Here is a 15839-nt window from a genome sequence, read left to right on the forward strand (position 1 = left end):
CTATTATTTTTATTTATATTTTTCTGCTCAAAGAAAAACAAACAGAATCTAATATATACTTGCTCATAACAGAGGAAGCCCTTTATGATAAGTGGGTGGGAGGGATCTAGTTTCCTAATCAAAAAGGCAACTCTTTTTTTTTTTTTTTTTAATTTTATAAACATACCACTGGCACATGGAAGTTCCCAGGCCACTATAGTTGATTCTTAACCTACCATAAAAGACAACTCTTAAAGGGTCCTGGTATGTGCCTTCCAAGAAAAAGGCAAGGTGATCAAGACTCTCAACAGTTTTCACTCTTGCAGACAATCCTTCCTCCAATGATCAGATTGTGCTTTTAATTTAATACAAAGAAGGCAAAGTTAGGTGCTGACACCCATCAGTTGTGAAGGTCATAACAATGTAAGCAAATGTTCTGTCACTAATGAGAGAGTCCCTGACTAAAGGAGAATGAGAACAGAAAGAAGGGAAGAGGAACTAGTTGAGGTCTTTTTGATAATGATGGCTCTAAAATGTTTGAATGTTTGAACACGTTTCTAGTTAAACAAAGCAAAACAACAACAACAGAAAAACAGGAGTTCCTGTTGTGGCTCAGTGGTAACGAACTCAACTGCTAATATCCATGAGGACATGTGTTCTATCCCTGGCCTCGCTCGCTGGGTTAAGGATCTGGCACTGCCATGAGCTGTGATGTGGATCTCAGACTCTGCTCGGATCTGGGGTTGCTGTGGCTGTGGCACAGGCTGGCAGCTGCAGCTCCAATTCAACCCCTAGCCTGGGAACTTCCATATGCCTCGGGTGTGGCCCTAAAAAGAAAAAAAGAAAAACAAAACAAAACAAAAAACAACCTGTGACTCTAAAAAACACAAAGAAATGCATCAGGGCATTGCTTTTACTTGCAACCCTCAGCCTCTCCAAACTCATTCTTTCCCTTGAGGCAACCTGTTCCAATTCATAAGAATAAATAACATGCTTATAATCAATTTATTGAGATCACCTGTTTGTATCTAAATTTTATTAATTAAGGATTTTGTTTCTTACACAGTTCTAATCATTTCCTCTCTTTCTGATGTAATTTTGTATCAAAAATTTAGATAAAGTCAATAGAACTTATTATCAAACTACACAGATTTTTTTTTTAACTGTTGGACGTTTTATACTATGAGTATATTTTCTTTTTTGTATAACTTTTGGTTTTTCCCTGAATTAGCTTTGCTTTTTGTTTATATTTGCCAAATTTTCTACGCAGGTATTTCCATCTTTTTTTCCAAATGCTCCAACAGATATCATGCAACTATTTAGAATTTTTTCCAAAGTTTAAGGGCCATCCTGTGTATATAAATCCATGACTACTCACTCCTCCCACCTTCCTGAAACCTGTTTAAACTTCTCCATCTCCCTATTCCAATCTGGACCAATTACTCTTTAGACTAATCTTTGTTAGTTTTCTGACACTGCTTTTTGCCATTCTCTCCTGTTTCCAGGGTCCTGTATTTCTCTTTCTTGACTTATTCTCTTATCCTGCTGGAGTACATCTTCCCAAAAAAGGGTGAATGAATAGCAAGTGTCATTATTTTTACACTTATGTGTGATTAGCAATTAGCTGGCAGAGCCATCTTCACGAATAAGAACATAGGACCTTGCACTAAGAAGAGCCTCACACTTGATTTAATGCTCTGTTGTTGACATTTTAAAATTCTTAATTTTTGAACAAAAGGCCCCACATTTTATTTTTCACTGGGCCTCACAAATATGCTGGTGGTCCTGTTGCCTAGACATAGGAAGCTAAGTTGAAATAACTTTTCCTCATAATTTTGCTATCTTTGCTGTACTTTCTTATTGTTTCCAGTGATACTATTTGAGAAGTAACTCTCTGGTTCCCTTTCTGTTGCATTTGTTTCCTACTGAGAATTTTCCCCAAAGTTTAAAGGCCATCCCGTGAACTGAAATTTTAAGATGATGTGCCTTATATTGGATATTTTGATTTTTTTCATTTATTGCCTTGTAAACCTGGAGGGATCTTTCACCTTTCAGCCTTATATGATTGAATATAAAGAAATTTTTCTGTATTATTGTTTTGATAATTTCTTTCTTTTTTCCCATGATTTCTCTTTGTGAAACTCATCATTTGGATACTGGACTTTCTGGATTGATTCTCTTTTAAAATCTTTTTTTTTTCTTTCATATTATCTATTGGTTTGTTGTTTGTTCTGCTTTCTGGGTCTTTCATTTGGCTTGATTTTCCAAAGCTTCTCTTAAATTTATTATTTCGGCTATCATCAAGTGATCAAGAGTCCTTTGTCTGATTATTTTTTGTTGTTGTTGCTCCTTGTTCTTTTATTATGAATGTACCATTTCTCTTATCTTCTGACTATTCTAATGATAGATTTTTTTTAAGCCTTCTCTGTAGCCTTTATGTGTCCTTGTGTTCATCTTCGTTCCTTTTGTTTTTTTGCCTTCCCTAGTACAGATTTTCTTCAAATATCTGCTTATCCTTGGCTCTTGGTTCATATTGAAGAGTATAATAATAAAAAGCTGACTGGAGGGTGTGTGTGTGTGCGTGTGTGTGTGTGTGTGTGTGTGTGTGTGTTGCCATTGTTTTTTTTGACTTGTGGACTATACATAAAATGATTTGAGAGAGACTTCGTCTTTTCTTTGAGGCAACCCAAAATGTCAGAATCCATAAATCTTTTTTCTCTGGTACCTTGATTTCTCCAGAGAACAAATCCTAAAATATCCCTACCTAAAGGCATTGTGAGAGCAGACAGGAAAAGAGAGGAAAAGTACTTCCCTCTTCAGTAAGCAGACGTTTATTGAATGTCCCTATTTTCAAAACCATGGCTCATACCTTCTCTCCATTGTGCTTGGTGTTCCCCACTACAGAGATGAGACTTTGATTCATTTTTTTCAGATAATAAATCTACAATCTGTGGTGAGGAAATGGGTTGGGGTACCTGAGTGTAGTCTGTTCACTAGCCCCTGGGTCTTGAGTCCCAAGCCACTCTTCAGCATTCTGTGATGTCTTATATACCCAGCCTTGATCTTCCCTGAGTTTTGCAGAGCAAACTGTCTTGTTTCTCATCATTGCCTCCTGTGAGGGCAGGGGGATTTATGCTTTCTCTGTTTGGCTAAATGAAGTTCATTCCTCTATCCATTTTTAATCCTCCCAAACTTGGTGACATCTATTGTCAGCTTTCATCCCTGCTCCTGGTGGTTTTGTCCTTCCTACTTTATGTGTCTTTTTTACACCTTTACTTATATGTTGATGGTGTTTCAGGAGGCGACGAAGATATTTTTTTCAGTCTACCATATTTAAATAGAATTCTTAACTAGCCTCTGCAAGTCTTTCTAACACTAATTCTATGTCAAAATTGATGCTGGCAGTGAAACTTTTGGAGAGTATCCAAAAGTGGGAAAAATAATAAAGAGAGAAACAGAATGCTATTGTTTGATGAGGAATGTTCTTAGATATATAAATAGATCTGTAATACCAAGGACAGATGGAGGACTTTTTTTTTCTTTGGAAGGTTATTCAGCTTTCTAGTTTTGGAAAGATGTAAGTAATCAAGTGTCAACATTGATGGGGGTGGGACCTAATTCACTTTAGATGAGAGGAAAAGAGGAGAAAATGTATAGTAGGAAACACATACTCAGAATTAGGGTACCTGGATTGGTTTAAACAGAACTTTGTACTTCTGGAATTTGGTGTAAACACATTTAAAAATTTATTCATATAGGGGAAAAAAAAACCTCCTTAGTGAAAACTGACCAAAACTTGACAGGAAAGAGAAAAAGACTTAAAAATGAGGATATGGACTTATGTCTGTAGCTGACTTTGAAATATACCAAAAAATAAGAAGAATGCGTAGAGGAATGATTTAATTGATAGATATGCAAAAGAGCAAGTGGAGTTAGACATAGTATAATCTAGGTGGTGAATATGTGAGTATTCACTAAAATTCTTTCAGGTTTACTGTGTATTTGAAATTCTCCATAGTACCATGTTGGGAAAAATGAGGACTGTGGTGATAAAGACAGAGATAAAGAAGAAAATATGTCTATGGAGTTCCTGTCGTGGTTCAGTTGAAACGAATCTGACTAGTATCCTTGAGGACGTGGGTTCGATCCCCGGCCTTGTTCAGTGGGTTAAGGATCTGGCGTTGCTGTGATCTGTGGTGTAAGTCACAGACGTGGCTCAGTTCCCATGTAGGCTGGCAGCTGCAGCTCCAATTGGACCCCTGGCCTGGGAACTCCCATCTGCCATGGGTGTACCCCACAAAAGGAAAGAAGACCATACTTCTCGACATAAATTGACCAGCAAAACAAGACCAGAGAAGGCTCTGTCAGTCAGATCTTCTTGGGGATGCATCTTTGTGTGGACTTTTAGAATTTTACCTCTGAAAACTCTGAAGTTAATGCTACATTCTTATAGGCATGGGTACACATGGTGTTGCCACTTTCTGGCACTTGCCCTTCAAGCCTAAAATTAAGACAAGGGCTAAAATCCAGCACAAAATTGGATACTCCCAAGCTGTAGTGTGGACATTAAACAAGGAAGTGATATTGATTCTTATTGCCATAGTAGAAGGTCAAATTCCTGACATGCTGATCAAGGAAGATATGTTTTAAATGGTCCACTTTATTATTGCATAATATCTAACTTTGTGGTTTCAGTTGGCAAGTGCCAATGACTGGAGCATAATGTTAATGAAATCCAAGGAGTGTTGGGCCAAACGGCCTTTAGCCTAAAGTGATATAAGTCTAACTTGATAGAATTATGGGTCCAAGCATCACACAGATCTATTGCTTCATAAAAAGCACTACCCAATGGTCACAAATACAACCCTGATCCTAGAAAGATCATTTACAATTGTGCTCTTTGTGACAAAGGGGAGTTGAGAGCAAGTATATTTAAAACAAACTTATCATCCCTTTTGGAAAAAACCAGTTCACTTATGGACATAGTAGATGTTTGATAGGATTAATCTCCCAGGTGTATATGAGCTCATCTGGGTGATAAAAAAAAACTTTCCTTTTAGAAGGAGAATATTTCAATAAAAAAATTTTAAAAGTTGAAAGTATTTTTGAAAGAATTCAGAAATATTGCCAGAAGAAAGACTATACAAATAGAGATATTGAACGTATGTGTTCATGCGTTGTCTATGTTCATCTATTCTCATATTGGAAGGTGCTACTGCTATTATTTGGAATATTGTGTGTAATGTGACTTGGAAACCAGCATTACAGTGTCCTGTAACCAGCATTACAGGGCTGCAAGAGACACTGTAACTGCTGGACTGATGTTTTCACTGCTATGGAACCTATTCATTAGAGAATAACTTCACAAGGATAGTCTGAACATGTAGATATATGCCATCTCACATGGATAACTCTTTTGTCTTTCTTGAATTTGATTTTTTTGACTTCACAAGCCCCAATGAATTTTTTAAAAAATGGTTTAGCATTCAAATATAATATATTTTTAAGGATCTTTATGGCTATTTTACCCATTTGTCAGAGGGAACTACTTACTTGTTGGAACTTGAAGAAGGCTTGATTACTTTAATGCAAACTCCTTATTTTATAAATGAAGATATGGAGGTCCAAGGATGTACGTGGCTTGTTTAAGATTGAGGGAGGAAAGAGTGACCAGCACAGGAACTCTACACCAGCTCTCTGCTCATGGATGGGCAGTTTCCCTCTTCACTATATCACCAATGCTGTTCGAGACAGTATTCCTGTTCTGGTTTAGAAAATGTCTCTGCTGAGCTATTAATCATTTGGCAGAGCTTCCTAAGCCCCCAATTTAAAATAGTTTTGTCCATACTTGTTGGAAAAAAACTTTCAAAAAGTAATGTTTACAATGCTAAGAAGACAAACAACCTGATTACAAATAGACAAAGAGTGTGGACAGACCAACTACAAAATATAGGAAAAGTTAACAAGCTCATGAAAAGATATTCGTCATTATTAGTCACCAGGGAAATGCAAATAAAAAACCACAATGAGATATCACTTCGCACCCACTCAAATGGTCTAAAAGTAAAAAGACCTTACAAACACTCAGTTTTGGGAAGGATATGGAACATGGAGAATTCTCAGACCCTGCTGATGGAAAGGTAAATTAGTACAATCACTTTGGGAAACTTCTTGGCAGTTTTGTACGAAGTTACAGACATAAATGGGAAAGCACATTTACCTCAAAGGAATGGAAGCCAATGTAAATAAAGTCTCATACACAAACGATCAGAGCCATTTTGCGTGAAGGAGTTTGAGTTAAATTGCAGGCCACCTAACTGGCGTTGTGAAGAATTGCTCCTTGTGAGGAACCGCCCCCCCCCCCCATACACACACATCTGGTGTCAGAAGTATAGCGAGTGTGGAAGTTGTGGCAGAAAGGACAAACAGGAGAACTGGGTTTTTCTCTCTTCAGTGAGCTTATTTGACTAGGAGGTCTTCGCAGATGTAATTAAGTTAAGGCTCTTAAGATGACGTCGCCCTGGATGTAATGTGTCCTCACAAGACAGAAGCGTGGATGCAGGGGGAAGAAGCCCCTGTGAAGCCAGAGGCAGAGAATGAAGGGATGCTGCCACAAGCCAGGGAGTTCTAGAAGACTCCAGATGCTGGATGGGGAAGGAAACATCCTCCCCTAGAACCTTCAGAGGGAGCAAGCTCTCACTGACACCTTGACTTCAGACTTCTGGTCTCCAAAATTGCGAGAGGATAGATTTCTGTTGCTTTAAGTCCTCCAGTTTATGGGAATTTGTTGCCGCAGACATAGGAAACCAGTATACTATGTGATCCTATTTATACAAAGAAAATGCAAAGGAATCTACAGTGACAGCAGATCAGTGATTGCCTGGCTTGGAGATGGAGGGAGGGATAGACTGCAAAGGGGCTAGGGAAAGCTTTGGGTATGATGGAAGTGTTCTGTATTTACATTGTGGTAATGGTTTCACAGGGGCATACACTCATTAAATTGTACATTTTAAATGGGTGTATTTTTTTTTTTGTCTTTTTTTTTTTTTTTTGCTATTTCTTGGGCCGCTTCCGCGGCATATGGAGGTTCCCAGGCTAGGGGTTGAATCGGAGCTGTAGCCACCGGCCTACGCCAGAGCCACAGCAACGCATGATCGGAGCCACGTCTGCAACCTACACCACAGCTCACGGCAACGCCAGATTGTTAACCCACTGAGCAAGGGCAGGGATCGAACCCGCAACCTCATGGTTCCTAGTCGGATTCGTTAACCACTGCGCCACGAAGGGAACTCCTAAATGGGTGTATTTTATTGCACATAAATTTTATCTGATTTATTTTTTTAAAGCAGTGTTTATTTCCTAAACCCAGACAATCTTTGGAAGTAGAAAAGAAAGCTTTGAGAATACCTATGGGCAGAAGTTTCCTCCATCAAACCTACCCCCAGAGAGACACAATGGTGTCATTGCCAGTTTGATAGTCAGACTGCAGTTTCACGGCAGTTGCTTGGGCTTCCGTGAGGATGTTGAATAAGTGACACTGTCAGGAAAGTGGTTTCCTTAGATGATCCAGGTTTATGTTTTTCTTTTGCTTTGCAACGTTCAAAATCAAGATTGGGACTTTTTTAAACAAAACAAAACAAAAAAAGAGCTATGAAGTTATTCATATCCGTTCCTGCTAGTTTCCCCAAATAGAATATTATTTAGTGCGATTGTCCTGTGTGTGTGTGTGTGTGTGTGTGTGTGTGTGTGTGTACATGTCTGAGAATTTTCAGCAACTCCCTGAGGAAAAGCATATGGACTCTGCTGGGTAAAGTGACCCTTCCGACCATCCGATACGTGGACATTTCCCAAGAGGATCCTTCCTGCTACTTCAATTCTCTCCACTCTGGGCTCCTCACTGTCTGCATTTCCTCAAACCTACCAAAGGATATGATTGGGAAGGTCTGAAATCTGAATTTTTAAGTTTGCTGTTTCTGAGGTAGCACCTCATGGACTGTACCTTGAAAACTCTGACCTTGGGAGAATTAAACAAGCACTCCCTAGCTTTCTTCTTGGGATTTAGGAATCTTTTGAGGAGCTGTGTCATGTTTCCAGTATCTGGAACTCAGGGAGCCTTTTCAATCTACTGACTCAAGTCTTTTCAGACAGGAAGTTTTTTCTCTACTACTATTTTATTATTAACTCCTTTCTCTCTGTTCCTTCTTTTCGGTCTAGACCAGCTCTTCCTCGTAGGTCTTCTCTTCTGTAAAGGACCTTCTTTCAAGGACTTCTGGATCTGCCTGCAAGTTAATTTTGTCCTATGATTTCTCTCTTGTACTTTAGCTGTGTGGTGACATATTTCTTCTGGGCCTCTGGAGTTATTCTTGATGGTGACCATTCACTTTTACAAATTATCTTTTAAATATTTGAGTATAAAATTAAATGAAAAATGTTTAGTTTTTATTTATTTATTTATTTTTTGTCTTTTTGCTATTTCTTTGGGCCACTTCCACAGCATGTGGAGGTTCCCAGGCTAGGGGTCTAATCAGAGCTGTAGCCACCGGCCTACGCCAGAGCCACAGCAACGCAGGATCCGAGCCGCGTCTGCAACCTACACCACAGCTCACGGCAACGCCGGATCATTAACCCACTGAGCAAGGGCAGGGACCGAACCCGCAACCTCATGGTTCCTAGTCGGATTCGTTAACCACTGCGCCACGACGGGAACTCCCGAAAATGTTTAGTTTTTAAAATGAAAATTCCTATTATATGTTTTTGGTTTCACAAAATCATTTTCCTTTCTAATTAGATCTCTTTGTGGACTCTTATTCCTGTTATATGGGCATTCTCTTCTGGCTCTTCCATCAGGTCTCTTTTGATTGGAACTGCAAGTTACAGCTGGTCATTTTTGTCTTCCTCTTCTGGTCACTAAACATCTCTTCCTCCTTCCCCTGCTCAGGGCTCCTAAGAGAGGAGAAATCAGGCCCATCTTACAGGGTCTCTCAGGCAGTGTGAACTCCACCACTCCTTCACCTCTCTGAAATTCTCTGTTGAGAAGTTCTGGTGTGGATTAAGGACACAATTAAACCATGGTGTTGAGGTGTGAGGCAGCAAAGGAAAGGAGCAGAGGTTAGACTCTTGTTTTATCGTGGAATGTCATCTTTGGGGTATCAGACTCTTTGGAATATATACATACATATATCTTCCTTATTTTTCTTAATTCTATATTCCTTCTATATATACACAAAACTCAATACAAGGAATTCCTGCTGTGGCTCAGTGGGTTAAGAACCCGACTATTATCCATGAGGCTGTTCAATCCCTGGTCTTGTTCAGTGGGTTAATGATTCAGCATTGCTACAAGCTGCAGTGTAGGTCACAGTGTAGTTCACAGATGCAACTTGGATCTGATGTTGCTGTGGCTGTGGTGTAGGCTGGCTGCTGCAGCTCTAATTCAACCCCTATCCTGGGAACTTCCATATGCTCAGGTGCAGGCTCGCCCCCCCAAAATTTTTTTAAGTAAATAAAACTCAACACAGTACTTTATATCTCTACCTTTACCTCTATCTCCACCCTTATCCCTATCTCCTCTATCTCTACTTCACCTCCATCCACCTCTTTTTTCTAATTCTCTGCTGAGCCTGGGACTCCCCTTCAATTTGGGAGGAAATCTCTGCCCTAAAAATCCTCATGGGGGTATCCAAGAAAAGGATACATGCAGGGTGAATGGTGCTTAAGTCTTCATCTGTTCTAAACAAAAGGGGCTGTCTTGCTCACTCATGGTCCCAACCCACTCATCCAATTGAGATTCAGCTCTGGATTTATGGCCAAAACCTTGGCCAATAACAGTGTGTGGATTGCATGTCCTTCAGGAACCTGGCTGCAGCTGGTAGGATGCAAAGACCCTGAAGTGTCTTCTCTTTGTGCTCCACTAGGCAGCTCTAGCAAATCCAAGCCTGGATTCCCCAGCCTTTGCAGAAGAACTCATCATCTCCAGTTTTTAGTCTCTCACTAACCAGAGATTTCAAAGAGCTCTTTGGGGAGGGGCAATCTCCAGTATCCACCTCTTGACTCAGCAGCTCAGGTTCTCACCACAGAGGACAACAGTGAAATAAACAAACAGAAGAAAAATACTCAGAGCTTTAAATGAGCTCCCTGGAAAAACGTAGAGGGAGTCTGATTAAAGTCCAAGTAGGAATCAGGTTTTACACCATCTTGTTACACAGTTGAATGCAGGCTCGGTGAAGCCCTTAATGAACAGCTTTGTTGCTAACTGTTGACCTGATTTTTGCATGAACACAAGTTCTATTTCCAAAATCTGACCCATCTGATCAATGTGTAAACCTGGAGGCTGAGTCAGCGATTACACAAGGAAAACAGCAGGGTCCTCTTTTGATATATGTTGAGGGTTTCAGGTCAGAGTAAGATTTTTACCTTTTTAATGAAGGAAAATACTTGCCTGCTCCTCAATTCATTCCCCAGCTTAGAAAGAGGTCTTCTGTCCCCAGGTTTTCTGAGGGTTAACTTCCTAAGGAGCTACTTCTGTAGCTACTTTTTCTTGGTTCAGCATTTGCTTGGTTTACCTTGATCCCTGAGCTTCTGTGAGCTGGCAGGTCCTGGAGAGATGAAAAATAACTCTGCTGACGACAGGAGCCAGCTGGATCCACAGACTCACCAATGAGATGAGGAAGAGTGTTTGTCATTAATTAAAATAAGTCTTTCTTTTGATTACAGGGGACTTTTCAAGATCCTTATATGTATATGTTTCTTATGAGTCTCACACTGGACCCATGTGGTATGTAGGAAAACGGTCCCATTTCACAGATGAGAAAAACTGAGACTTAAGGTCTTAAACCTGAACTCATGTTGCTTCTTAGAAGCAGAACTAGAAGTATAATCTAGTCTCTTGGTTCAGATTTTCTGCCTATTGGAGATCTGGCAAGTGGCCTGTGTCGTTGGTGAATCCCTTCCTAATTTTTCCTCTCTCTTTTAGCTATGGAGGATTACTAACCAGTGGTACCAATATGGGATGCTATAAAATGTCCTTCTCTTTGATGCTGGGAGCAAAATCCCTTTTGTCTATGACCAGAAGGGCATAATGGTTTAAAACCCATGTGAACCAAGCTCATAGGCTCATCCTGTTCTGAGTTTAGTTGCCTTATTTCCCTAGGAGCAATCTGAGGGCAACCAAGTGTCTGAAATGTTAGGATTCTTAAAGTGTAGGCTAGGAGTTCCCATTGTGGAGAAGCAGAAACAAATCCAGCTAGGAACCATGAGGTGGTGGGTTCGATCCTTGGCCTCGCTCAGTGTGTTAAGGATCCGGCGTTGCTATGAGCTGTGGTGTGGGTTGCAGATGAAGACTGGATCTGGTGTTGCTGTGGTTATAGCATAGGCTGGTGGCTACAGCTCCAATTCAACCCCTAGCCTGGGAACCTCCATAGGCCTTGAGTGTGACCCTAAAAAGCAAAAGCCAAAAAAAAAAAAAAATCAAAGTGTAGGCTGGGCTTAAATGGAAGGCATACAACCCTCTGAAAACCCTCTCCAGACCATGAATGCTTGTTGCTCTGGAGACCACACCATTTTCTAGATATTAGCATTGCTGGTATCACTTTCCATGGTTTACCTTCTCCAGGTAGATGCTAGCTATTTTTTAGAGTTTTGTCATTGGTTCAATTCTAGCAATGTGTTTTATATAGATGGAAAAGTGCACTCAAACTCAGATTTCTCTGCTGACCTTTTCTTAGTCAGGTGGTGAATTTCCCAAAATGTCGTCTGTGTTTCTGAATGTTCTTGGTTCCTTCAGTGGAAGTATGAAAAAAAGGGGGAAAAAAACCTTCCTCCTTCTTTAGCTGCCAACACATAACTCCAGGCTGGCCAGACAGCCTGATTTGAATCTGTCACTGAAAGGCAAAAGAACTGAGAATGAACTCCTATGGATGGAGTTTTAGCCAGTTTTAAGCCTTTGAATCTCCTGACTAGAGGCTGCCCGCCCTGGCTGAACCACCCACAGGTGCTCAGTGTATCCAGTGGGCTGTACCCAACGGGGAGAGGGGAAGAGGATTCCCCCGACCCACCCAGAGGACAAAGAACTCAGGGAGCCACATTGAACTTGGTGTTGGCACTTGGCTGAGTCCATTCTCAAAGCAGAAAGACACTTCATAGATGGAATTTAGAGATCTGAGTGAAGGGGCAGGCGGAGCAACTTCAGCCTACAGCTGTGGACCACCCCAATTTGTATGTGGAGATTCTGTCACGTCTGTACATAGCACTTCACACTACACATGGTACAGACTTTGTCAACCATTCTTTTTTAAACTTTTTTTTATTATAGTTGAGTTACAATGTTCTGTCAATTTCTGCTGTACAGCTAAGTGACCCAGTTACACATATATTTACATTCTTTTTCTCACATTATCTTCCATCATGTTCCTCACTGATTAGATATAGTTCCCTATGCAAACCATTCTTGTCAGAAGTTGGGATTTAACTAGTGTAGCATGCTTACAGATACTGAGAAATAACTCTGCAGGGGTGATCTTTCATTATTTTCTTTACCCCTAGCCCAAGCCTTATAAGGGGGATGGGTGACAGTTCGTGGTTTTAGGTCACGTGTTCTGTGCATGGACAGGAGTCTAGGTTCATGACTCATCTCCATCCCTATCTTGGGCAAGTCATTTGAATTCTTGGTTCTTCATTTCCTTTGCTCTGAGATGGAACTGTCCCTTGCAGTTCCAGTAGCCTCTGTCTCTGCTCTCCGCCAAAAGATGAAATGCTCACTCTAAGATATGACCCATAGATTTGTCTTTCAACAGGCAGTTTCTTGAGTGGAGTGCCTTCAAATTGTCAACATTGTGGGACCAAAAACAGCTCTGCAAAATATGTACATATATATTCTTTTATGATTATTTTTTCCTTGACATATTTGGAAAAACAAAACAAACAAACAAAAAATGCCAGGACTAGATGGCATTAAAAACAAAAAAACAAAAAAACAAAACAAAACAAAACAAAAACCCCAAAAAACACTCAGGTTAAAAAAAAAAAATCACTGAACTTTTCCCCTTTGCCCTGGGTTTATTTTCCTGACTTAGTGTGTTTCAATGTACAACCAAGTTGTTAATGTTTTCTGTTTAATAAACAGAACATCTGTAACCTCTGCTCCTGATGTTCTCAATCAGCTGGGCTATTAGCTAACAGGGAACTAGTTTGAACTGCAGAACTCAAGGTCACTTTCACTATTCTTTCATTTGCATTCTCCAAATAATTCACTGGGTTAATGCTCTCTCTGAAAACACCCGCTTTAAATACATCATTGTTTTCTCCCTCCGGCCCAGGACAAATAATATAGCCCACACCACACAGAATCCTGCCCTGGGTTAGCACAATGATTCATATTTGGGGAGCTGTATTCCTGGGACTCAAAGAGTGACGTTCATTTATACCTTCAAAAATAATCTTTCGAGCCCTGATAAATTAATCACCAGGCACTGCTGGCTGCTGAATGACCTACTTTGGCATCTAGACTTGAGAACCACGGGAACTTTAGTGTAACTTGGGCTTTCTTCTGAATTTCAGGAGGGCCTGGGCTGCACAGAATATGTGCTGGTTCTGAATACTACCTGAGAGGGACATCTCAAGAGGCAGGAGAAGGGGACCCCACCTATCAGTGAAGCTGTCAATTTTCCTGGTGAGGATATTTTGCAGTTATCCCTGTTTAGTCAAATAACACTTGAAGGATGTTGCACAGGTGATCATGACTTCCACAGCAGTCAATTCTTTCTTTCTTTCTTTCTTTCTTTCTTTCTTTCTCTCTCTCTCTCTTTTTTGTCTTTTTAAGTCCTCACCCTCGGATATGGAGGTTCCCAGGTTAAGGGTAGAATCAGAGCTACAGCTGCTGGCCTACACCACAGCCATAGCAACGTGGGATCCGAGCCATGTCTGCAACCTACACCACAGCTCATGGCAATCTGGATCCTTAACTCACTGAACGAGGCCAGGGATTGAACCCAAGTCCTCATGGATGCTAGTTGGGTTTGTTAACTGCTGAGCCACAAAGGGAACTCACCACTTCCCTTTCTATAGTTGTCACTTTCTGTCCCCAAACTTTCCCCTCCCTACCCCCATTGTCACTTGGAAGGAGTTGTCACATTTTTACTTAGGTTTTTTTTCTTTCTTTCTTTTTCAGCTGCACCCAAGGCATATGGAAGTCCCAGGTCAGGGATCAAATTTGAGCTGCAGCTGCGACCTATGCCACTCGGCAATGCTGGATACTTAACCTACTATACCATAGTGGGAACTCCTCACTCTGGTTTATTAGATAATTTATTTAATATTTTTCTTTTACATTAATCTGTTTTATCCTGTAGGTTAAAACTTCAAGGAATTAGTGGAGTTCCCATCAGTGGAAACAAATCTGACTAGTATCTATGAGGACGCAGGTTCCATCCCTGGTCTTGCTCAGTGGGTTAAGGATCTGGCGTTGCCATGAGCTGTGGTATAGCTCCTATTTGACCCCTAGCCTGGGAACTTCCATATGCCTTGGGTGTGGCCCTGAAAAAAAAGACAAAAATTAAAAAAATCTTCAAGGAATTAGTAATAACAGTTGAATCCCTTTTCCAAAGGTCCTCATTTATGTGATTTTCCAGGGCCTTCAGATTTCCATACTAGTTTACCCAGAGCAATTTATCAACATCCATACTCTCACTTCCTTTTCTTCCATGTAAGCAGGCACATTATTGGTTATTTTCCTTAAAGAAAAAAACTATGATAGAAAATTTTAAAAATATCTACAAGACAGTAAGATGCTGGCGACTTCAATGGATACTTTAGATAGGACACGTAAATGGACACGAGGTGGTTAAGCTGTAAAAGAATAGAAACAAAACAAAAACACAGCTCACTGGTTGCTGTGGATGGAAGGATTTGGGGGAAAGGGGAAAGTAATGATGTGGCAACACAAGAAGTAAACACAGGCTAAAGGTCTCCAGCTAAGCAGGAGAGAAACTTTGATGTGGCCTAAAACGTAAATTAACTCTTCCTAACCTAGGTTTCTTCCCTATTACCCATGTGTTTTTGCAAAATTGCAAACAGCCAGGAGAGTTTTTGACAACTTTGGTTCTTGATATGCAATCTAAAGATTGAAAGATTATCTTTTCTCTCTAATTAAATCTCCTCTAACCTGGTATTGTGTGCTTGCAAGGGGAGTAGGCAAGATCTAACCTGCTGGGTGAAGTAGATTACCAGGAAGACTGGGAGAGGTTGGATCCTGCCCAGGGGACAACTCTGTGGTTGTGATTTGCATCAGGAGTTACTAAAAAAGCAGCTACCTGTTTACAAAGGTAGGCAGAGACAGTGAAAGACAATGATGCATTTTCTTCTGAGATGCCGAATAGTCCCAAGAACAGTTTCAATCTACCAGGTTAACGAGAGCATGTGCAATGAAAAGGACAGTCTGTTGTCAGGACCCATGTATTACATCAGGCAAAGTAGGTGATTATAGACACAAATCGTACTATGACGAAAGCCCTAGGTAACACATGGGTCTAAGCATTTATAGGAGCTATTTTCCCTTGGAGAGGATGTATGCAAGTTTCCAAGGATCTTCACCTTCTCCTCTTTTTTCTTCCCTTTGGTCTTAAGATCATTATTTGCTAAATAATTCTATGATGTTAGAGACCGTGAAGATATTTTGTGCAACCAGTTCACTTCAAGGACATGGAAGCCTCAAAAGTTAAGCCACCCTTTCAAGGTCATTCAGCTTATTAGTAACACGGAAACACTCCTGCCGGTCCTCTGCCATTTATACTCCGATGAGTAAACCTTGTTGACATTGCTTTGCTTTTCTTATGCTCTTGCTTCAGTCCATAGGCTGCAAAGTATAG

The 15839-nt window shown here is 40.5% G+C and overlaps 1 protein-coding gene across 10 annotated transcripts in view; it reads left to right on the plus strand.

Moving 5' to 3' along the window:
• The window catches only part of LOC146406845 (uncharacterized), a 140999-nt gene that overhangs the window by 45600 nt on the left and 79560 nt on the right, over positions 1–15839 (plus strand). The window contains exon 2 of one of the 10 annotated variants that reach the window (XR_014816092.1): positions 13534–13645. The exons of the other annotated variants lie outside the window; for them this stretch is intronic. The gene's annotated coding sequence lies outside the window, so the exon portion shown is untranslated. The remainder of the gene's footprint in view (positions 1–13533; positions 13646–15839) is intronic. 10 annotated transcript variants of the gene reach the window in all.

The sequence above is a fragment of the Sus scrofa genome, chromosome 1, assembly GCF_054392235.1.
Source record: "Sus scrofa isolate SSC_HxYL_T2T_F1_AM1 chromosome 1, Sscrofa_HxYL_maternal_Yorkshire_Landrace_v2.0, whole genome shotgun sequence".
Classification (NCBI taxonomy): domain Eukaryota; kingdom Metazoa; phylum Chordata; class Mammalia; order Artiodactyla; family Suidae; genus Sus; species Sus scrofa.